The sequence below is a fragment of the Myxocyprinus asiaticus genome, chromosome 43 (genome assembly GCF_019703515.2).
Source record: "Myxocyprinus asiaticus isolate MX2 ecotype Aquarium Trade chromosome 43, UBuf_Myxa_2, whole genome shotgun sequence".
In the NCBI taxonomy this organism is placed as follows: Eukaryota; Metazoa; Chordata; class Actinopteri; order Cypriniformes; family Catostomidae; genus Myxocyprinus; species Myxocyprinus asiaticus.
In genome coordinates this window covers 28,316,260-28,340,277 of record NC_059386.1, presented here as the reverse complement: position 1 = coordinate 28,340,277, position 24,018 = coordinate 28,316,260, and the positions used below count along the sequence as shown (strand labels likewise).

At 36.2% G+C, this 24,018-nt stretch overlaps 1 pseudogene; it reads right to left on the bottom strand.

Moving 5' to 3' along the window:
- LOC127433568 (neurofibromin-like) overlaps positions 1-18,961 on the bottom strand; it is a 57,278-nt pseudogene extending 38,317 nt beyond the window's left edge.
- Positions 18,962-24,018: the final 5,057 nt, after the last annotated feature.

Here is a 24,018-nt window from a genome sequence, read left to right as displayed (position 1 = left end):
CGGTCACCTTCTGGACCCCTTTTGCTTTGTACGTAGAGTAGACAATCATGGACATGCAAGATTCTTCAGAAAGCAAATCAGGTTCTCTTCAGAGACTCTTTTAGAAATGTTTTAAAATTTATAGATTTTACTGATCTTATGATGTATAAAGTATTTTGCTTAAAGGTGATGTAATTTTAGTGATGTTAAAAAGTTTCCCCTAAACCATCTTAATATTTAGAGTTTATTGGTAAGCCATTTGTAGTTCAACTCCCCTGAAAAGTTCACGTTAGAATCTAATTTAATTTATTGCCAAACTTGTAAAATATAATAAACATACTTAAAGGTAAATCTATGGACCTGTATTTTTGTTGTTTGGAGTAGAAATGAAACTCTGGAAAAGAAGAACTTCTGTGTGTTTTTCAAACTCTTTTACTACAGACATACAGCAATCAGTTAGTGCCAGTCGGTCAGGTGTCGGGAAGCCTTACCTGTGAGTCACATAGTAAAAAACAGAATTTCCGTTCTTGGAGGTTCCAGCCTGGTAAAAGATATTGAGGGTCTTCAGCACGTTAAATTCTTCTTTTTCATGCACCTGGTGTCTAAAGACAAATAAAAATAGCTCTGTATCTTTTTCTGACATCCTAAGATACTTGAAGAGGATGGTATAACAATTACATTATCAAATGAATCGCTATGGTCAACAGAACATAAGTGCTGCACAAACACACACACAAAAAAATGTAACCTAAGAAATGTGCTTCATGTGGTAACATCTAAATTAACTGGTTTGATTCAAGTCAAAAATATTATTTAACATCACTAAATCAACCTTAATACATTAGGTTACACCCAGCAAAAAAAAAAAAAAAAGGTTTAAAGGTTACATCAGGTAGAAATAACTCCTTAAGGTAACAATTTAGGGTGTATATTAACCCTTAAACACATACCTCGGGTCTTTAGTGACCCGGTATCTGATTTCACCCCCTGTAAATCATCCTTTTTTGGAGTTGTGCCCACACCTCTTTAGTATTCCTCAATCTCTCTTATAAATAGTGTAACACCCACACATGGAAAAAAAAAAAAAAAAGAAAAAGAAGTTTTATAATGGTTTAAGTACCAAAATTGTACAGGGTCATTAGAGACTCCATGTATGTAATAGTCAATGTTGGGTAACGTTACTTTTAAAAGTAACTCGTTAGAATATTGCGTTACTCCTTAAAAAGTAACTTAATTAAAAATATATTTTATATGGGAAGTAAAGCGTTACTTTACTTTTGTGTTACCTTTGCGTTACTTTTTTCTAACAGCCACTTTCTCTTCTGCTGTGCTATGCATTCCATACAAATAAGCCATGATTTGCATACAAGAGACATTACAGGTCACACTAGCTACTGTACAACACTCGTCAAAACAACATACTAAACAAACAGATATTTAGAAAGTAGGACTTCACATCATATTTATTATAATGAATCAATAACATGAATATGCAAGATTTGTTTTTCCATCAACATGGCATTCAACATGAATAATGAAGAATAACTACTGTCTTACCTAAAGCAACAAAGTCCAGCACTTGAACCTGCATCATATATGTCATCATGTGCTGTGCCCATCAACAATGTCAGAGTCAACTTGAGATGTTTTTCAAATGTCAGGATAAAATTCAGCGGGGAATGCCAGTCTTAACATGTTCAAGGAGTAAGTCTGATGAATAAATGAATATTTTTCACTTAAGTCATCTCAGTACACGGCTGAACGCTTGTTTTGAGTTGATCCACGGTGCATACAGACGCCACAACTTCAAAAGCACGTTGATACAACTTGAATGGAATTGTTTTTAATGCTAACAAAATGTCATAAAAATTGTTTGTTTCATGAATCAAACTACTTGTTTATTATAAAACAAAAATGTAGAAACCTCTGCGTACACAGTCGATGTAGAACGTTGCTTGGAGCCACTGATCCAGAGTCAGCTTTTCTCATCCCATTCTCCCAATTACGGGGAGCTGTAACATGGAGCAGTTCGGCTGCATCAGTCAGTGAATTGAGCGAGTATTTCACCCTGTGTATCATGTCGTGTCCAGTGGAAGACTAGTCTTATAATCCCTCTGCCTAAACACGTTTACTGATTTTTTTTAATGCAGTGTGTATTAACACTGTAATCAACCATGTTTCACTCAACCGAATGTTGACCTCATATTACTCTAAAACACAAAATGCGCATGCGCCTTAGCGAGTTGATTGACAGGCAATGTCTGTATCTAGGTGATTGGCTCTTTTACCTGTAAGGCGGGACTTCCATTCTACATCCATTGACTGTTGGGTGCTAGAGCTTCTTGGATGGGCGTTCCAATTTCTCCCAATCATTTAAATAGAAGTGACTCATCTCTATCTGCTAAATAGTCTCTGGCCTCACACTCTACAGAACTACAATGCCCATCATGCACTACGTCTCCTCCCCGAAGTTTGCACACTTTTACTCCTGATTTCTCGCAATACAGAGACAGTAGAGATGTACAAAACAACACGTTACTTTATTTAAAAAGTAACTCAGGTCTAAAATAAAAAATATTGCATTACTTTACTCATTACTCAAAAAAGTAATCTGATTACGTAACGCACATTACTTTTTTTGCGTTACCCCCAACACTGGTAATAGTGTCGTTTTTGCACTTCCATAAATTATATTTTTATGACCATTTCATATCCATATCCACTATCATTTTGAACTGTCGCCTTCTGGCCGATGCTACAGAGCTCTGAGCACCAGAACCGTCAGGCACAGGAATAGTTTTTTCCCTCAGGCTATCCATCTCATGAACAGTTAAAACTGCCCCACTGAGCAATAATTAATGTGCAATACACAGTTTAGTCTTTTTTTTATATTTATCCAACACATCCAACCTCTTCTCCCATTACATTCTCTTGCACTGTATATAACAGATTTGTATTTGCACTGTGTGTATATACTCTGTGTGTGTGTGTGTGTGTGTGTGTGTATATATATGTGTGTGTGTGTTTTTTTTTTTTGTCTTATTGTGTATTCTATATATACTTTATTTTATTTATTTTATTATTATCTCTATTTTGTTGCTGTATTTTATTGTTGTGCACTGGAAGCTCCTGTCACCAAGACAAATTCCTTGTATGTGTAAGCATACCTGGCAATAAAGCTGATTCTGATTCTTCTTCTGATATAAGTTTACTATCACACGATATATATGTCATTGTTTATTACAAGAGGAATTGGTACTATATTCATCCAAAGAAATACTATTTCACGTTGATTTTCGGTGCAACAATGAATTAACAACAATGATGATTTATCAGTATTCCATATGCGTGTACACATACATATTATACATGTTATTTCTTTCTCAAGGTGGTACTGTTGTTTTAGTGATCGACTTGATTTACATTTGACATTGCTATTTGATGAATTAACAACATGGAAGTAAACTATAGCAAGTACAACACATGAACAGTATGATATGACTATTGTCATTTGAGTCTACTACTGAAATTATGCAAGTTGTGCATCTATTTAGACTCAATAAGTGCCTGAGAAAATACTTATGTGTAGCTTGTGTAGCTCATGTGTTATGTGTAGCTCAATACGTTTTTGATGGCCAGTTGTGAAAGTATTGAATCCTGTTTTACATTTTGATGCATTTTCTCTTTGACATATGCAAAATAAAATATCAAAATATATTTTATTCTATTATTTTCTAAGCATCTTGAAAATATTTAGAAAATTTGACACTATCTGGGCATTTTGCAGATCCATTTGTGATAGATATATGTGCCCGGTCTCAATAGACCGGAATAAGAGTAAGAGTGTTTGGTGAAATTCCAATGCATTTAAGGGTTAACAAGTCATCACAGAAGCACAGTTCAGTTTCTAGCTGTAAACCAGATACAAGTTGCTTTAGCAGTCTGCATTTTTACCTGGTCATGAACTCCTCAAATTTGAAGCTGGTAAGATTTAGACTGGACCAATGAGTATTGGCCACAGGTTTGTGTTCTGGAGAACCCAGGTAAGCAAGCAAGGTGGCCATCTTTCAAAAGGTCTACTTCCTACAGCTTTATGGTCCCTGAAGTGATAAGGAAAATGATAGAGTGCGTATCTGAAACCATTTGACAAACTATGAATGCATTCCTGACATTTTTATATCTGGTTTATGTAAATAACTGGACTTTTTTCCTGAAATACACTATACATATACGGCCAAAAGCACTGTATATGACCTACCTAAACACCACACCCAGTAAGCAGCATCTTGCTGAAACAATCAGACTAGAGTGAAAAGAACTCATGTAGCGGGAAAGTGAAATGTCAATTCAGTTTCCAGTCAAATGTAGAGATTTGGATGACAAAAATCCCATATATTGCAAATGCCCACCCCCAGGAATAACCCAAATTGTTTTTGAATAAGCAATCAAATTTGCTTTGATAGTGACCCCATGAGCTGGACGATAACACCATTCTCTCACCTGTTACTAGACAAATACTGGCCGATTTTCTCCTGGTTGTCCACAGCAGTCTGTGCAGGGCCAAAACATTGCCATCACTAATAAAAGACAGGCTGTGATTAAGAGAGTCACTCACTGGGCAGTCAGAGGCGATGTCCAGAAAAAATCTAGAAGGAAACCTCAAGTTTGCTGGTGACAGGATCCAATTCCTGAAAATATGATGCACAACACTGATTTCTTACCTTCTAGCTGCATCAAAATTACCCTTCACAAAGTCGTTAAATGGCCTCATATGCTCTTCTTTTGTGAACAAAACACGGTTTGCAATACTCTGCAGAATCTGTGGACAGGAAAGAAAATAGATCAAATTAAAACCCTGGGTTAATTCCAGCTTGAGATAGAAGATATCAGGTTTTACATGGTTTTAGGAGGTTCTATGTGGTCATTATCTGGTCATGATGTTTGAACAGCTGGACTACCTGCCAGTGGACCTCGTTTTCACGAACTTTGTCAAACATGTTTGGGTCATATTTTTCCCCAAAAGGAAAAAATAAGATAGTTTTCTTTATACAAAATACATGATGCCTATTATTGCATTGTGACATTTAATTTCATGACAATAAAGCACATTTCCCCCCTAAATTCTCATTATTATAATGCGGAAAAATCTCACTAATACCCTAATGGGAAGTAAATAACATCTCAAATTGGGAAGTATTTATATATCACGATAGCAATTCTTGTCTTAAAGTGTATGCTGATTTTAGCAAAAAAACAAAACAAAGAATTACAGTAATTTATACTGTACTATGACAAGAAATTACTGTATTACAGTAATGAGACTCATCATTCAACATAATGAGAATGACAAAACTCAAGTAAAACGTTCAGATGGATTACAGCAACAAGAATTGGGCGGAAGTGCTTCGTTGACATGGAAATAATGTCACAATGCAAAATATCTTAATGATCCGAAAATGGCTTCATTTCCTTTATGCAAAATATTCTCTTCTCACAGACATGTTTTTGTGTGATTCACCCTGTTATGAGCTCACATGAGTTTGAGGCCTCTTTCTATCCTAGGTGGAGGCTTTTTGTCGAGAATTCCAGCTTCATATGGAGACACTATAGCTGGGTTCACAAAACGCAAGAACGTGGCACAACCTACAGCTCCAATACTGTTCTGAGGGAAACGTTGACTCACCACAGAAGCAGGACTAAAAAGGGGTTTATAGCTGAAGTAACAAGGTACCAATTCATTATGATAGTTCCCCATGAGGAATAAAACCTCTTTTGCCTGCTGATTGAAATAACTTTCCTTAAACCTATGTTCACCAACTAAACCACACTAGAGGTTAGCTTCTAAAACAACCTAACCATAGTTACAGAATACTAACCATAATCTGAAGTTCTGTGAGGGAACTATCTGAATGAAATGGCATTCAAGGTTTAAGAATATAAGTGTAGACAGCTGTTTTAAGCAGCTAAACAGTTTAATGATGGCAGAGGTCCTTAATAGCAACCTTAAAGAGCATTAGAGAAGAAGACAGGAAAGAAAAAGCATTTAAAATGATGTTCTAAGAAATGTATTTAATTCAGAATAAAGATTTAGATAACCATTGGGCATGAAAACGTTCTAGCACTTAGAAAGGGGGGAAGTCTGCATTACTCACAATCCACCACTGCAATCATTGCCTCCATAAACAACCTTCGATCTTGAAACCAGGGCTCATGCAAAGATGGTGTCTGGGGCAAACTGATTGTTTTTTTCCAGGTGCTGATGCTCATTCAGAGAAAGCTTTATCGTGCCAAAAGTCAGAAAATTTGTAGATATGATTTGATGTGATGATAGTAACGCAGGCCAGAGATGCACAGGAGCCTCAGATTATACAGATTCTCCTGTCATTCACACTTACTGCTTTTCTCATTTCCTTTCTCTCTTTCGCAGATGCTTTAGACAGGAGAGTGACAAGTAGCCTACAGGACAGGAATGAGCATAAGCAAGTCACGGCATGAGCTAACACACACATACACACACTCCCTAATAACCAGACCCGCACACAGAATTGGCACCAAATGATTTCAGCAGAATCCAAATGCCTGATATTCGCACAATTCTATACATCCTCTGCTTCTTGCACCTTCTTTAATTCGTTTGTCTATATCGTAATTGCATATTAATAAAAGTTTTCAATACATGCTGTTTCAATATAAAAGGCAAATATATAAATATTTTTGGTAACGCTTTGATAGCAGTTACAAATAAGTGTGTAGAACTGTAAGCTTTGTGGGTTTTTCTTTTTTTTAATTTAAATTTTACCATTTAAATGCTTTATGCCTAATACAGATTTTCCCTTACAGTGAAAATGTGAAGGAAAAAAAACATCACAACACACACACATACACATACACATACACACACACACACAAGGACTGATGTCAAATATGAATTTGAAATAAACCTCTTTTACAGTTTTTATTGCAACTATTAAATATTCAATGTTTTCATGAAAAACTAATTTTTTGTTAGTTTCATGTAAACTAATCTCCACAGTGTCATATAAACTGATACATATTTGACATTAGTGATACAATCTCTCATAGGAACACATGAATACAGATGTCCACAGGAACGGCCAGAACAAACTCCACACATTGGGTTCTCTGTGTGCTTAGAGGAAGCACTTGTGCAGGTTCATTCAGCCTCACCTGAAAGAGACAGTGACAGACACTGCGAGCTGAGGGGGGAACACACCTGAAGAGTTGATAATGACTTGAAAGAAATGATTGGTTATCCATAAGAGATTACGCTGGTTCTCCTCCAAAATCTCTCCAGTCTCCAGAAACAACACAACCAAACATACATTACATAGTTACATAATACATATAGCATAGTTATATATATATATACATATATATATATATATATATATACACACACACACACACACACACACACATATACAGTATGTCCTAATATATAACAACAGACATAATATATTTATTTCTAAATCGTCAATGAATGTACGTGACATGGCTTCATTCATGACAGTCAACCGTTGTGTTGATTCACAATGCACAGCATCCGGCAGTGACAAAACGGTACAAATGTGTGTATATGACGTTACGATCGTTGCTTTTGTATGTGTAGCACAAACCTTGTTGACACAGTCAAACCGTTTCATTATACTTGAATATTTTCCAAGACCAATGATTATTTTCCAGAACGCGTGGGAACCCTGTTAAGACAGCATAAAAGTACCTCGTAAGACTCCAGTGGATAAATCTATATCTTCAGAAGCGATATGACAGGTGTGGGTGAGAAACAGATCAATATTTAAGCCCTTTTTTACTATAAATTCTCCTCCCTGCCCAGTAGTTGGCGATATGCACAAAGAATCCGAATCTCCAACATTTTTGTCTTTTCACTCAGCTGAAGACTGATTGTTTTTGGTAGCAGTGACTGTTATAGCCTACTTGAAATAATAAACTGAAAATGTTACCCATCTTTTCATTTATTAATTCGTCAAGGAAATTATAGTGCTTGCAAAGACGGCAAAAAATAAGCTTTAAGATTAGAGAGACTGATATGTAATATACAGTCGATATAGATACATAAATAGATTAATATAGACATGCAGTCAATAGATAAATAATAGCTGAATAAAGATACATAATAAGAAATCATAGACCAATCATAGTTTAGTATGCAAATATTACAATTATATAATTGCTGGCAGATTTTGAGAGTCAATGAGAGATTTTAATGTTAAATTCCTTTAAAAGTATAACATATGCATTATAAAAGTCAAAAATCAAGAAACAAAGTTTCAACAAAGTTTGAATAGGGTCTGTACATGAAGTGGTTGGAGCACTTTATAGTAAAGGGTAGCTTTACGCAGATGATTTGCATAAATGTACCCACCCACTGGGAACAAGGCACCACACTGGCCAGCGCCATGGCTATGGGCAACTCTCCCTGATCCCCCATCATTTTGACAAGTTCCACAAGTCTCTCAAAGTGATCGGCCAAAGCAGTCTGAGCCAGAGTGTCAAACTCCGTCCCCTGCTGAAGGATCTTAGTGAGGACTTCCATAAATGTGGCCCTGGTCTGCAGGTCCTTATTATAGCCCAGTCCTGCAAGAGACCAGCAGATTCACAGAAGAGGGTTTTATTCATACTGTATGTGTGAGAAACTATTCACTAAATGTAGATTATTATTAGATTATCAGGTAGATTATATAGTAAGGTGTTTAAAGCTGAAGTGTGTAATTTCTGTATCACTAGTGCCACAAAACAGAATTGCAAATATAAACACCATTTTCAAAGATTCTAGAAAACTCCGCCAACATCTTCCATTGGTTGTCCAACAGAGAGTCCCGCCCCAAACTCATGCCATTGGTCACACAAATAGGTGGCCCCACGCCTAACTCACACTATTATTTGGTCACACATGTTACCGTGTCAGGCTGAACTGTCCGCTCAAACAAATAGAGGAATGTTTTGAAAGTGCCACAGAGTCACAAATCAATTTGCTCAACCTGACCAGGTCCTTCCCAACTCCATCCGTGACTCCGACTCACTCTCCGTCTTCAAAAAATGGCTAAAGACACATCTTTTCTATGAGCACTTGACCATACACAAAAAAAACAAAAACAAAAAAATTATAATATATATATATATATATATATATATATATATATATATATATATATATATATATATATATATATATATATATAATTGTTGTTGTTGCACTCTAATCTGTCTTGGATAGTACTATTCAGATGTAATTTAAACTTTGTAATGCAGCACTTTTTGTACTACAGTCTCCCTAATATGTATTATTCCTCTTTTGTAAGTCCCTTTGGATAAAAGTGTCTGCCAAATGAATAAATGTAAATGTACTACAAAAATGAATTTGGACTTGTCCCTCCTTTTCTTTAAAAGAAGCAACAATCGAGGTTGCAGTGAGGCACTTACAATGGGAGTGAATGGGGCCAGTTTTTGGAGGGTTTAAAAAGCAGAAATGTGAAGCTTATAATTTTATAGAAGTACTTACATTAATTCTTCTGTTAAAACGTGTGTATACTATAATTTGAGCTGTAAAGTTGTTTAAAGCATCGCTTTTCCGTTTGTTTTAGGGTTTACAGTGTTGGGTCGTCATGGCAACAAAGTTGTACAATTGGATATAACTTTACACAGACTTTACATAGAGGTTAAATGATTTTATCATACTAATATCATGTTAACACACATATTGTTACGTCTTGCAGCAATACTTTTGAAACAGTGAATATTTTAACACTTACAGATTGGCCCCGTTCACTTCCATTGTAAGTGCCTCACTGGAACTCAAGAAAAGTCAAAATAATTTTTTGGTAATCAGTATTATGCCACAAATGCTGCCAATTGAGCTTAACCCAGAATATTAATATAATTAATATAATTATTATAATATAATATAATTATTCACCTAAAAATAACAACTTCACTTACAGTGTGTTCCTCAAACAAAGCTATCGAATGGCTTCAGAAGACTTAGAAGACCAGCAAACAAGTCGTATGGACCATTTTTAAGATACTTTTATAGTGCTTTTTGCCATTTTGGAGCTTGACAGACCCAGTCTCCATTCACCTACATTCCAAGGAAAAGAGCAACCAGAATATTCTTCAAAAATTCACCATTTGTGGTCCATGGAAGAAAGAAAGTCATACGGGTTTGAAACGACATGAGCGTTAGTAAATAATTTTTCATTCACTTAAAGTTTTGGGTGAACTATTTCTTTAACTCTGGCTTAAATATATTGTATGAATAAATTGTAAAGAGCTGACTCACCGGTCCCTGGGGATCAAAGAATCTGCTGATGCTGTTCTTAAGTTTGTTGAAAAGAATTGGGTAGAGTGCTGGACTGAGAGCCAGCCTGACCAAGTCTTTGACGTTAGTGCGGATCTGATGGCCTTTCTCGTGACTGCACACCATCAGCGACAACAAATGGTCCAGGAACCTGCTCAGGGGCGTCTCTGGGTTCCCCTCACATGAGGCCATGTACACCATGGTTCCCTTACGATCATTCAAGGTGCCCATGGGAGGACTGTAGGTGGTGAGAGCAGACATGTTCCTCTGCTGCGAACACACGCCACCCAGTGCACACAGGAAGCCTGTCATATTGACCCATTCCATTATGCGTTTATAAATGTAAACAGCCAATATTTTCTCCGATTTTTATACACCACCAATCAACAATTTGGACGCACCTGACTACATTTAAGATTTTTGATTTTAAAATCCTTTTGATCTAAAGGTTTATGCTTAGGGGTCATCAACATGTCTGCACTTGGACAAACGTGTTTGTTTAACGTGTCCATAGCAAAACGTATTTGAATTGAGAGGAAAAAAAAAAAAGTAGATAAATGTTAAATTATAATGCCCGATAATAACAGGGCTTTCCATCTGAATAGTCACAATGAATGTTATTTTTTCAAGGAAATATTAAGGTTGGGCAATATAGCACACATCTAACCTGATGGATCAAGTTACATAAAAATGTCTAAAATGTGGAATATAGTCGAAATAAAGAATGAGTATGTGCATCCAAACTTTTGATAGGTTGTGTATGTATGTCCAAGACATTGTAACATATGACATTCTTTTTAAGGATTAATATATGTGTCCCATTACAGGTGGTGAGTGTAGCTGGTTCCGATCTGACCATCCTCCAGTTTAGTTTTCGGGTGACTAATTTGGTCGCATGTTCCCATTTAGCATGCGTGTCCTCCCAGGCCTAGAAAGACAACACAGAGCAGTTAAATGCCATCATACATGCATTTTCATTACATTAGACAACAAAATAAAGTTAATTTTTACTCATACCTGATGTAAACAGCACACAAATACTGAACTGTAATCCAACCACGACGACTGGAAAACAAATCAAGTTTTACATATTCAGTGGCTTTAAGTACCTGATTCAAAACAGTGATGTTAAATAATACAATGGTAGAAAATCTCTATTCTGAAGGCAGGAAGGAAGTGAGTTCATATACAGACAGAGAGAGCTGCACAGATGACTCTACAACTGTCTAATGGTAGGAGAGGTGTAAATGTGTGACCTCTAACCTCCTGTTTCCTGGAGTAGGCAGCTCAGTCCTCCGGAGCAAAGCCATTACTCTCTTCTGTAGAGCCGAACGACCTAAGAAAAAAGAAAATCACAAACACACAAAATAAGAAGGCGTGCTCCCTTTTAGTGGCATGTGTGTGAATCAGTGCGTTCTGACAGGTTTATCAGACAGACCTGTGATTATCATATTACTGACGGTGGAAAACTCTATAAAGGTGTTGTAATTGGGCAGGAGGGATTGCACAGGGATGTCTTCTGCGCTGCAGTGGATATCCGCCTTCTCACACAGGTACCGAAAACAGGACATGGCCACTAGAACTGCCTCAATATTTGGACTCCACAAGAACATGTAGAGACACACCTCCAGCTTGGCCTGGGCCTGCCTGCAGATGGCTATGTTGCTGCCTGCAGAGGCACATTCCTGTAGAAAAACAAATAAAAATGGACTGTTCACACAAGCACATTACTGAACAGTATGGCCCTGTCACAATACCAACACTTGCAGTTATGTTCTTGCCTACTTACCCACTTGTCTTACGTATTTCCGGTGTTTGGCCACTAGTGTGCAAGTAGATGTGAAGACTGCGAGTGTGTGTATGACTTTTGATTGCACGTTGGGGCACTCGTAGACTTAAAAGATGTTGGTGCTGGTTGCGACAGCTGTTTTTTGTCTTTTCACTCAGCTGAAGACTGATTGTTTTTGGTAGCAGTGACTGTTATAGCCTACTTAAAATAATAAACTGAAAATTTTACCCATCTTTTCATTTATTAATACACTACTGGTTATTGGAAGTGTATTGTGCTGTAGAAATCAGTATAAAAAAAAAAAAAAGAAATTTGAATGTTTTTATTGTGTGAAAATAATTGTAAAAGTGAATTATTTGTACTCATTTTGCTTTTCAATACTTTGCACATTAAAAAATGTTTAACTGTAAAATTGCATCATCCATAACTGCTGTAAAATATGAAATAAGCAATTTCTTTCTACTTTGTTTCTCAATACACTGCATAAAACTTAATTTAACAAAATAAAAACTTTATTCTATAAACCTGTGTGATCCAATAGCTACTTATACAAACCATTTAAATGATATGCTTTGGCTTGTCATTTATATAAGACGACCAAAGACTGCTTTACACAACTTATCAGTATGTGATTTCATACAACAAATAAAAAGCATTAATTTCATTTATACTAAAATAAATATATGCTTCACTTACGTTTCACTATCTGATTATAATAAATAACTTATGTTGAAAAACTTGCCTTGACGTCATCATGGCGAAAACACACCGATCGCTCGGGTAGGAGGGGTGTGGCTCCTGATCATCATGAACTCTGGGATACACTTAGCCTAAAAGACCGCTCCGAAGCGGTATTCGCACTAGTGTGGATTTAGTGTGGGTTAAGTGCACTGAGCTTTGGCATGTTTTAGACATGGGACAGTCTTGAACACTTACTTCCTGTCGCGTGCAAGCGCACTCAAGTGGCCAAGACTGCAAGTGTGGGTATTGGGACAGGGCCTATGGCTGTTTTCTCTACACATGGAATACCCAGATGACATACCTCATTTGCCAAAATGCACAGTATATAACCAGACCTCACTGCAACTATATTACACAATGCAAGACAACATTACTTTCTATTTCCAGTCCAATTAATGAATCAGATATGAATGTGATTTTTATCATCTATCTTGTTATGTCATTTGATCAGATCACCAATTACACCAAATAAAAAATGCAAAATAACCATCTTTATATCAAAGATGATAACTTAATGCCACTCTCTTAAAGGAATGTTCCAGGTTCAATCCAAATTAAGCTGAACTGGAAGCATTTGTAGCAACAATCAACATTTGACTGCCACAGAAAATAATATATTTACAGAATAAAATCGATCGACGTCATCAATTACAGAAATACGTCGATTTGCATAACATGCGTCGGCGCATCGCAATGGAGTAATTAAAATGGCAGCGCCCGGTTTAAGTATGGATTCCCCCGAAGAACTCACCTACGGCCATCTAAAGCGTGGGAGTATTTTAGCCAGAGACCCAACAATGTGGTGCTGTGTAAGCTATGCAAATTGGAAATGGCTTATCACAGCAGTACAACCGCCATGAACAAACACTTGAAGCGAAAGCATCCCAGAACGCTTTGTCAAGACGGCAGCAAGACAGCACCATAAGTCCTGTTTACTTTTTGTCCCCACCCAAGCATGACATATTAGTATTACAACATGTGTTTCTGTTAGTAGCAGTCACTTAAAATTGATTTTCTAAATGTTTCCTCATCGCCCCCATGTTAAAAGTAATTTCTGCACCTCTGCTAACGTAGGGTGACCATACGTCCTCTTTTTCCTGGACATGTCCTCTTTATCGGACCTTAAAAAAGCATCCGGCCGGGATTTCTAAATTTGCGAAAATTCGGCTTTAGTTGCCAATTGGTTGATTATAAGAGGCTTGCAGCGACTATTGGCCAAATTCCTGCCTGTCAATATCTCCGTGAACACGCAAAGCGCTGTTGTGTTCGGCATCAAACAGTTGCTTGACAGTAGCAGCAAATGAGAGCTGAGTGGAAACAATGCCCTAACAAAAGTGCAAATTTACAGAAGATCTGCAAAAAAATTCCCGTGCTTTCATCCAGGACGAGATCCGTGGGAAGCAGAATGTATGACATGTAAAGCTGGCACTTATGTGTCAGTTGCTAATAAAGGTGCAAGTGATTTAGAAGCACACATTAGCTCTACGAATCATAAAGGGTCAGCAAAAGGTGAAAGTTCATCAGGTAAATTAACGGACTACTTTTTGCGACCAGGTAAAATTGTTATCACATTGCTTCATTTTCCATGGCCATTCAAAATAATATCAATAGTAAATGAAGGTACACTCATGGCATCAAATATTTTATTTTAGTACATGGACATTCAAAAGAATGTTGGAAATATTTATTTATTTATATATAAAAGCCAGTGTCTTTTTCACTGTATTAAAGTTTGCATTCATAGTAACACTGTTTTATGTTGCAGAATAATGCCCTGCAGTGCACACTTTGTTTCTGTTTAAGAGAAGATTTAATAAAATATTGAAATATTAATGAGACAAGTTTTGTATATTTATTTTGGGTTAATTGTTATATTAATCAAGTAATAATGATAAAAAGTCTTTAGAATAATCTGCAAATTAGTCGTTCGATTAATCGACTAATCGGAAAAAGAATCATTTCAAAAAACATTATTTCTAGGTGCAGCCCTAGAACAAACACAATCTGCTTTTACTAATAACACACATTATTGTATTGTTCTTGTAGATACTGAATGTCATTCATTCAAATCATTCAAACATTCACAGTATAGGTTGGAAAAAGTATGTGAACCCCTAGGCTAATGACGTCAACAAAAGCTAATTAGAGTCAGGAGCTGGCAAACCTGGCATTCAATTAATGAAACAAGATTGGAGGTTTGGGTTAGAGCTACTTTGACTTATAAAAAGCACTCAAACATTTTGAGTTTGCTATTCACAAGAAGCATCTGCTGTCGTGGACCATGCCACGCAAAAGAAAAAAAAAACAAGAGTGACAGCTGAAGACTTGAAGGAATAATTGGAACTGTTTAACATCTCTGTTCATGAGTCTACCATACAGAAACATAAAACAGGCATGGTGTCCATGGCAGGAAACCATGAAGGAAGCCACTGCTTTCCAACAAAAAATATTGCTATGTGCCTGAAGTTTGCCAAAGACCACCTTGACAGTGACAATCCACAACGCTACTGGGAAAATGTTTTGTCGTTCACACCAGACATCCTTAGAATATGGCTGAGTTAAAGCAGTTCTATAAGGAAGAATGGCCCAAATTCCTTCTGAAAGATGTGCAGGTCTAATCCGAAGCTACTGGAAACATTTGGTTGAAGTTACTGCTGCCAAAGGAGGATCGACCAGTTATTAAATCCAAGGGTTCACTTACTTTTTCCACAGCACTGTGAATGTTTAATGGGATGTGTTCAACAAAGACATGAAAGATTATAACTGTTTGTGTGTTGTTAGCTTCAGCACAATGTGTTTGTCTATACTTGTGATATCTTTGTTTGTATTCCCCAGAAGAAGTCATGCAAGTTTGAGATGGATTTGAGAGTTTGAGAGTAAAAGATGAGAGAATTGTCATTTTTGGGTGAACTTTTTTACTTTAGTGTTTATGGACAGGCTCCATTCAGCTCCATCGTAAGTGCTTACTGTAAGCGTGGTTTTTGCTTTTTTACATAAACGAGGGATGAGTCAAAATACATTTTTGTGGTAATCAACATTACAGCAGCATTAAATGCTGTCGATTGAGCTTAATTTGTACTGAACCCAGAACATTCCATTAATTAAACATGTCACACAGTGAGGTCATGTGACACTGTTTGAAACGATTATGGTCAGATACTGCATATTGTTTCAAATATTATTTTTATAATTAGTAGACTCTATACAGTATATACTGCACAGTAACCAGTGTGTTTGTATATTCCCATTTAAATTTGTACATGGCTCAAAAATTCTCCACACACCATGTGCTTCATCTGTTAAGCAATATGGTTGATCTGAATCCACAAAATTGATTTATAATCCCTTTGTCTACTCTTTAAGTTTGACATCTCACCTTGTTCCTGATGAGAAATTTGTTTCTGTAGATGAGAATCTCGTAGCCACTTCAGAATCTCTGTGCTGTTGATCAACTGATGACCAAACAGCTTCTTACAAATGAAGCACAACACCTGAGAACTGAAAAAAAACAACAACAACAACAAACACTCAATCAACCAATCAGAGTCTCAAGTCTGTCAGTACTGATTGACCATGACTGAAACTGTCGAGTTCTTCTCTGTTGTGATACCTTATATCACAAAACGTTTCCATAGGAGCATCTGGGTTCCATAGCTCGATGCTTTCAGGTTGATGTAGGACCAAAAGAGCCTGAGAAAGAGACTCTAATCAATAACTTGCAAACAAACCAACTAGACTCACCAGAGAGAAAGATAAACAGACAGAGAAAGAGTGACAAGAGTCAATGGTCTTACATCCATAGCCTCCTGGGAAATGACTCTCATGTCAGAAAGAGGCACAAGGTGCACCAGGCCGGATGAGCTCTGCTGTGCTGCTATGGACTTCCAGACCCTGTTTATATGGATTCTGATTCATAAACACACACGGGATATAAATATTCAGCACCATACCTTCATAATGATCATGATGTTGTTTAACCCAAGAAAGAAAAAGCGAAACCTCGTCACTCACATGTAACATCAGTTAACCCTGCATGGATGAGTTTCACCAAAGCCAACAGCAGATACTTGTGACTCCTGGTGTCCAGATCAGTTGTTTTCTCTTTAAACTTTACAATGCTCATTTTCCCTCAAAATGTCAAACTCTGAAAGGAAGACAGGAAAAAAGCTCAGTGGCTGCACAATATTCTCTATGCATACTGTCATGCAAATACCCAGGTGACCTACTGGATTTACCAAAAATGTGCACTATAAAATCTGTATCCCACAACGATCTCTTTGTTGACATTATCTTTTTTGTTGATGAGACTGCCGAAAGACATTTTTACATAAAATTGGATGAAAAATGCAAAACAACCATAATAATCACTTTACGAGAGGGCCTGGGTAGCCCAGCGAGTAAAGACGCTGACTGCCACCCCTGGAGTTGCGAGTTCGAATCCAGGGCGTGCTGAGTGACTCCAGCCAGGTCTCCTAAGCAACCAAATTGGCCCGGTTGCTAGGGAGGGTAGAGTCACATGGGGTAACCTCCTCGTGGTCGCTATAATGTGGTTTGCTCTCAGTGGGGCGTGTGGTGAGTTCTGTGTGGATGCCGCGGAGAATAGCGTGAAGCCTCCACACGCACTATGTCTCTGCGGTAACGCGCTCAACAAGCCACGTGATAAGATGCGCAGATTGACATCTCAGACGCGGAGGCAACTGAGATTCGTCCTCCACCACCCTGATTGAGGTGAGTCACTACGCCACCACGAGGACTTAGAGTGCATTGGGTATTGGGCATTCCAAATTGGAGGAGGAGTCAGGAAGCGCGTCATTGTTTACATTGTTTTTTTTATTATTATTATTTGGAAATGATTTTTTATTTTATTTTATATTGTTTTGAAATTGTTTTGGAGTGTTTTGGTTTGTGAATGGCGCTTGGTCCGTGCTCTGTGCAAGTTTCTATTGTAAACAATGACGCGCTTCCTGACATTAAAAGAACATACACACAAGGGGCAGGAGGAGGCATGTAGAACTTTTTGAATTCCAGGCATTCCAATTCTGCAGAAATCTGTGGATATTTCCACAGAGTTCTGCGTGCACAGATTTCGCCTGGTTATAATTTGTAAATAATAACCAGTTTCATAATGACAGCTGCAGGTCAGGCTGGTTGGATCCACATTAAAGAGGGAGATTCATCATTGCATGAACCTTAAAGGGTATTTAAAGGGATGGTTTGCCCAAAAATGAAAATCCTGTCATGATTTACTCACCCTCATGTTGTTCCAAGCCCATATGACTTTCTTCCATGGAACACAAAAGGAGATATTAGGCAGAATGTTTAATCTCAGTCACCATTCACTTATATTGTATAAAAAAAGATGCAGTGTGGAGGCCAGCGTGATGACAGAATTGCCTAGTTAATAAAAGGACAGACTGTTTGATAAGAATGTGGTCCTGGGACCAACAGTGAATGTTGTTGTCCTTGGGTAGAATCATACTAACCATGAAATTAATTTCTCACCAATAGCTCTTACCTTTACCCTAACCCTACCCCTAAGGTCAAAGGGCACTGGTTGTTTGATATAAATGTTGTTTTAAGATCTATAAAGGAGCATGTCCTACTTGGGAAGCTTTCATTGCTGTTGTGCATTTAATATTGATTTGGACATAAATACGACAGAACCAAAAGAGGAAGAGCAGCTGTTGCACGGATGCAATGTGCCCTGCACGCAGCCGCTGGGTATCTGAGCAGGTCAGAGTGCATCCGTGCAGACGAGATGTTCGAAGATGTTTAGATGTGCTCTGACCTGCTCGTCGAATCGGCTGATGACGGCCTGGACCCACTCCACTGGCTTCTGCGCCGCCATGGACGCTCACGACTGCTCCTCCGCCGTCGCTGCGCTGACGATGATGATGAAGCGAGAGAGGAGAGGATGTCTTTACCGTCGTCTGACCCCTGCGGTCCTCGATACGTGCCGCTAGGTATTCATTCTGCACAGTGTCAGAAACAGGAGCATGCCACCATGACAGTGCCGGAAGTTTTAATCCTCCGATCCAGCGAAGCAGCAGCAGCAGCAGCAACACAGCAGCGGTGGATATGTCCGAGGAGATGAGAGCACGAGTGCGCATGCGCATGCCAGAGCAAGCGAGGAAAAGAGAATGAGAGAGATTTAATGTTTATTTTATTCCATTTTATTTCAGTGTATTTTATTGTACTCTATAATATAGCCCTAAATTATTATTATTATTTATTATTATTAATAATAATAATGTTTATTGTATTCAATTTCATTTCAGTGTTATTTTATTCTATATTACAGCTTATATTATTATTACTATTAATGTTTATTTTATTCCATTTTATTTCAATTAATTTTATTGTACTCTATAATATATCCCTAAATTATTATTATTATTATTTATTATTATTAATAATAATGTTCATCGTATTCAATTTCATTTCAGTGTTTTTATTTTATTCTATATTGCAGCTTATATTATTATTACTATTAATGTTTATTTTATTCCATTTTATTTCAATGAATTTTATTGTACTCTATAATATAGCCCTAAATTATTATTATTATTATTTGTTATTATTATTAATAATGTTTATTGTATTCAATTTCACTTCAATGTTTTTTATTTTATTCTATATTGCAGCTTATATTAATATTACTATTAATGTTCATTTTATTACATTTTATTTCAATGTATTTTATTGTACTCTATAATATATCCCTAAATTATTATTATTATTTATTATTATTAATAATGTTTATCGTATTCAATTTCATTTCAGTGTTTTTATTTTATTCTATATTGCAGCTTATATTATTATTACTATTAATGTTTATTTTATTTTATTTTATTTCAATGTATTTTATTGTACTCTATAATATATCCCTAAATTATTATTATTTATTATTATTAATAATAATATTTATCATATTCAGTTTCATTTCAGTGTTTTTATTTAACTTATATTATTATTACAATTAATGTTTATCCTATTCCATTTAATTTTACTCTATATTGTATTCCTATATTATTATTATTAATAATAATATAATTATTCATATTATTATAATTGTTTCTTTTATTCAATTTAATTTCAATGTTTTTTTTATTTTATTCTATATTGTAGCCTATATTATTGTTTATATTTTTATTTTTATTTATTTATCTATTTAGTTTACCATTACTGACACCCTTTTTCTGTCAATGTTTTTGTTATTTGTATGGATGCTTTGGCAATATTGTCTGTAAAAATTGTTGCCAATAACGTATTCTGAAATTGAAATAGAGACAGAGGCAGAGAGAGGAAAATTTGTTTTCCAATAGTATAAAAGCTGCAAATGAATTTCATCTTTTGTATTATTAATTCTTTTTATATATATATATATAATTTTATTTTTTGTTATTATTTTATTAATTTAAACTAAATTCCATATGCAACATATTGTGTTTTTATATAATATTAAAGCTTTGGCCATGGTAAATGCTTTTTAACATGCCAATAAAGCCTCTTAAATATTTTCAGATAGGCATTTTTTTTTCTTTAATTATATATTTTTTCTATATATATGTTTAATATGATCTATTTGTATTTTTTCTGTAATCAAACTTATCAGCTGCTATATTTACAAAACAATTATTGGATTGTTGACACATATTTATATTGAGAATTTTTTTTAGCCCTAAAGATAACAATCCTTTTACATAGCCTGATCTAAAATAGACAAAAATACTTAATGTAACACAAATGAGAATAGTACACATGCACTCATATTCCTAAAAAAGAAAGAAATCGAAAACAACCAGACCAGTGATTTTTAGATTATTTGCAAACATGCAAACTTCATGTATTCACTGATCTGTAGTATTAAAACTTCACTGAAGAAATGATTTATAAAACTTTATTTTCTCTTAAATCTTTATAATTTACACATTGTTCATCTGCAGTATGTTAATAATTAAATAATCTAAAACAAAATCATTTTATAGGACTGAACTTTTTGCACTGTGTGGATGATCAACCCTCTGTCCAATAGCTCATGCAAACTCTTCTGTTGATAAATGTCTTGTCCATTTACTCATTTTCCAGACACATTCTGTAAGAGAAACAGATTCATGAATCTGGTAAGAGAGAGAGAGAGAGAGAGAGAGAGAGAGAGAGAGAGAGAGAGAGAGAGAGAGAGAGCAGAAGAAAGAACAGCTTGTTGCAGGCAGAGTGAGGCGCTGTTGGAGTAAAATTCAAAGAGATGCTGGAAACAGCATGGTTGAGGCAGAACAGTGAATGCTCTCAGACACAGAGAAATCAGAAGCTGCCTCTGAGACACAAAGCAAACCTTTGTGGTCAACTCTTCAGCTCAAAACTCTGCTTTGGAAACAGGGAATGGAAAGTTTCTCAAGAGACTAAGGAGTTGCTGATGTTATTCATTAAAATATGGCCTACTGTCCTCAAACTGTTGGAATTACAGGTTTGTTTTAGCTGTTTATTTACTGTTACAAGATTAAATGAAACAAAAACAAGTTTTAATGATGAGCTTTATAAAAACATTTTTTTACTGAGTATTGTTTTCAGTATATAAAAAGAGCAGGGTTGTGACAACCATAGACTTCAAAGGATTATTCCGGGTTCAATACAAGTTGAGCTCAGTCGACAGCATTTGTGGTATAATGTTGATTACTACAAAAAATAATTTTGACTTGCACCTCCTTTTCTTTAAACAAAAGCAAAAATTGAAGTTACAGTGAGGCATTTACAATGAAAGTGAATGGGGCCAATCCATAAACATTCAAATACTCACTGTTTCAAAAGTATAGCCACAAGATGTAAAACAATATGTGTGTAAACATGATTTTAGTCTGATAAAATCGCCAAATTTAACGTCATGTTATGTATTGTCAACAAACCCTAAAACCCTAAAATTACTTTACAACTCAAATAAAACATGAGTTTTAACAGAAGAATTAATGTAAGTGCTTTTATAAAAATTATAAGCTTCACATTTCTTCCTTTAAACTCTCCAAGTTTAAATTGGCCCCATTCACTTCCATTGTAAGTGCCTCACTGTAAATTAGATTTTTGCTTTTTTTAATGAAAAGGAGGGATGTGTTGAAATTTTTTGTGGTTATCAGCATTATACCACAAATGCTATCGATTGAGCTTAACTTGAATTGAACCTGGAATATTCCTTTAAGGGGGATTTGGCCCCCCAGTATTCTGATTAGTGGTTGACCAAGATGGGTTTTTCAATGGCTGAATTGAAAGAATATTAAATTTGGTCCGTCCAAATTTGCTTATAGAAATAATACTTTGGTTTTTGAAAGTTTCAAAACTACCTTTAAAAGGAACACATGCTTTTAAGGGCTTCACTTTGCTACAGAAGTTGTGCACAGTGACATAATACCTATGTTTTGGTACACCTGACACCTTAACCAATAATTAATGGGCTTCCTGCAGTGAGACAGATTAATACTGCCCCCTAGAGTTTATTACAGTAATAACCACTGAGAGAGACCAAATTTACTGACAGACAGACAGATTAGATAGATAGATAGATAGATAGATAGATAGAGTGAGTTGAAGTCAGTTAGGATCACTAGTTTAAGATTGTGAAATGTCAGAATAATAGTAGAAATAATTATTTATTTCAGCTTTTATTTCTTCCATCACATTCCCAGTGGGTCAGAAGTTTCCATACACTTTGTTAGTATTTGGTAGCATTGCCTTTAAATTGTTTAACTTGGGTCAAACTTTTTGGGTAGCCTTCCACAAACTTCTCACAATAAGTTGCCAGAATTTTGGCCCATTCCTCCAGACAGAACTGATGTAACTGAGTCAGGTTTGTAGGCCTCTTTGCTCGCACATGCTTTTTCAGTTCTGCCCACAAATTTTCTATCGGACTGATAGCCACTCCAATCTCTTGACTTTATTGTCCTTAAGCCATTTTGCCACAACTTTGGAGGGATGCTTGGGGTCATTGTCCATTTGGAAGCCCATTTGCGACCAAGCTTTAACTTCCTGGCTGATGTTGCATCAATATATCCACATAATTTTCATTCCTCATGATGCCATCTATTTTGTGAAGTGCACCAGTCCCTCCTGCAGCAAAGCACCCTCACAACATGATGCTGCCACCCCCATGCTTCACGGTTGGGATGGTGATTTCGGCTTGCAAGACTTACTCTTTTTCCTCCAAATATAACGATGGTCATTATGGCCAAACAGTTCAAATTTTGTTTTACCAGACCAAAGGACATTTCTCCAAAAAGTAAGATCTTTGTCCCCATGTACACGTGCAAACTGTAGTCTGGCTTTTTATGATGGTTTTGAAGCAGTGGCTTCTTCCTTGCTGAGCAGCCTTTCAGGTTATATCAATATAGGACTAATTTTACTGTGGATATAGATACTTGTCTATCTGTTTCCTCCAGCATCTTCACAAGGTCCTTTGCTGTTGTTCTGGGATTGATTTGCACTTTTTGCACCAAACTACGTTCATCTCTAGGAGACAGAATGTGTCTGCTTCCTGAGCGGTATGATGGCTGCGTGGTCCCGTGGTGTTTATACTTGCATACCATTGTTTGTACAGATGAACGTGGTACCTTCAGCTGTTTGGAAATTGCTCCCAAGGATTAACCAGACTTGTGGAGGTCCACAAAAAAAAAAAAAATCTGATGTCTTCTGAAGCAAAGAGACACTGAGTTTGAAGGTAGGCCTTAAAATACATCCACAGGTACACCTCCAATTGACTCAAATTAGCCTATCAGAAGCTAATTGGCTAATTGCCTAAAGGCTTGATTTCGTTTTCTGGTTGCTTAAAGGCACAGTTAACTTAGTGTATGTAAACTTCTGACCCACTGGAATTGTGATATAGTCAATTAAAAGTGAAGCAATCTGTCTGTAAACAATTGTTGGAAAAATTACTTGTGTCATACACAAAGTAGATGTCATAAACGGCTTGCCAAAACTATAGTTTGCTCATATGAAATCTGCGGAGTTGTTAAAAAATTTGTTTTCTATGAGTTTCTAAGTGTATGTATACTTCTGACTTCAACTGTAGATAGATAGGAAAGAATGACAGACAGACAGACAGACAGATATAGATAGATAGATAGATAGATTGACTGATAGACAGACAGAAAGACAGACAGAATTAACAAAAGGAAGAAACTTCCAAAGATCA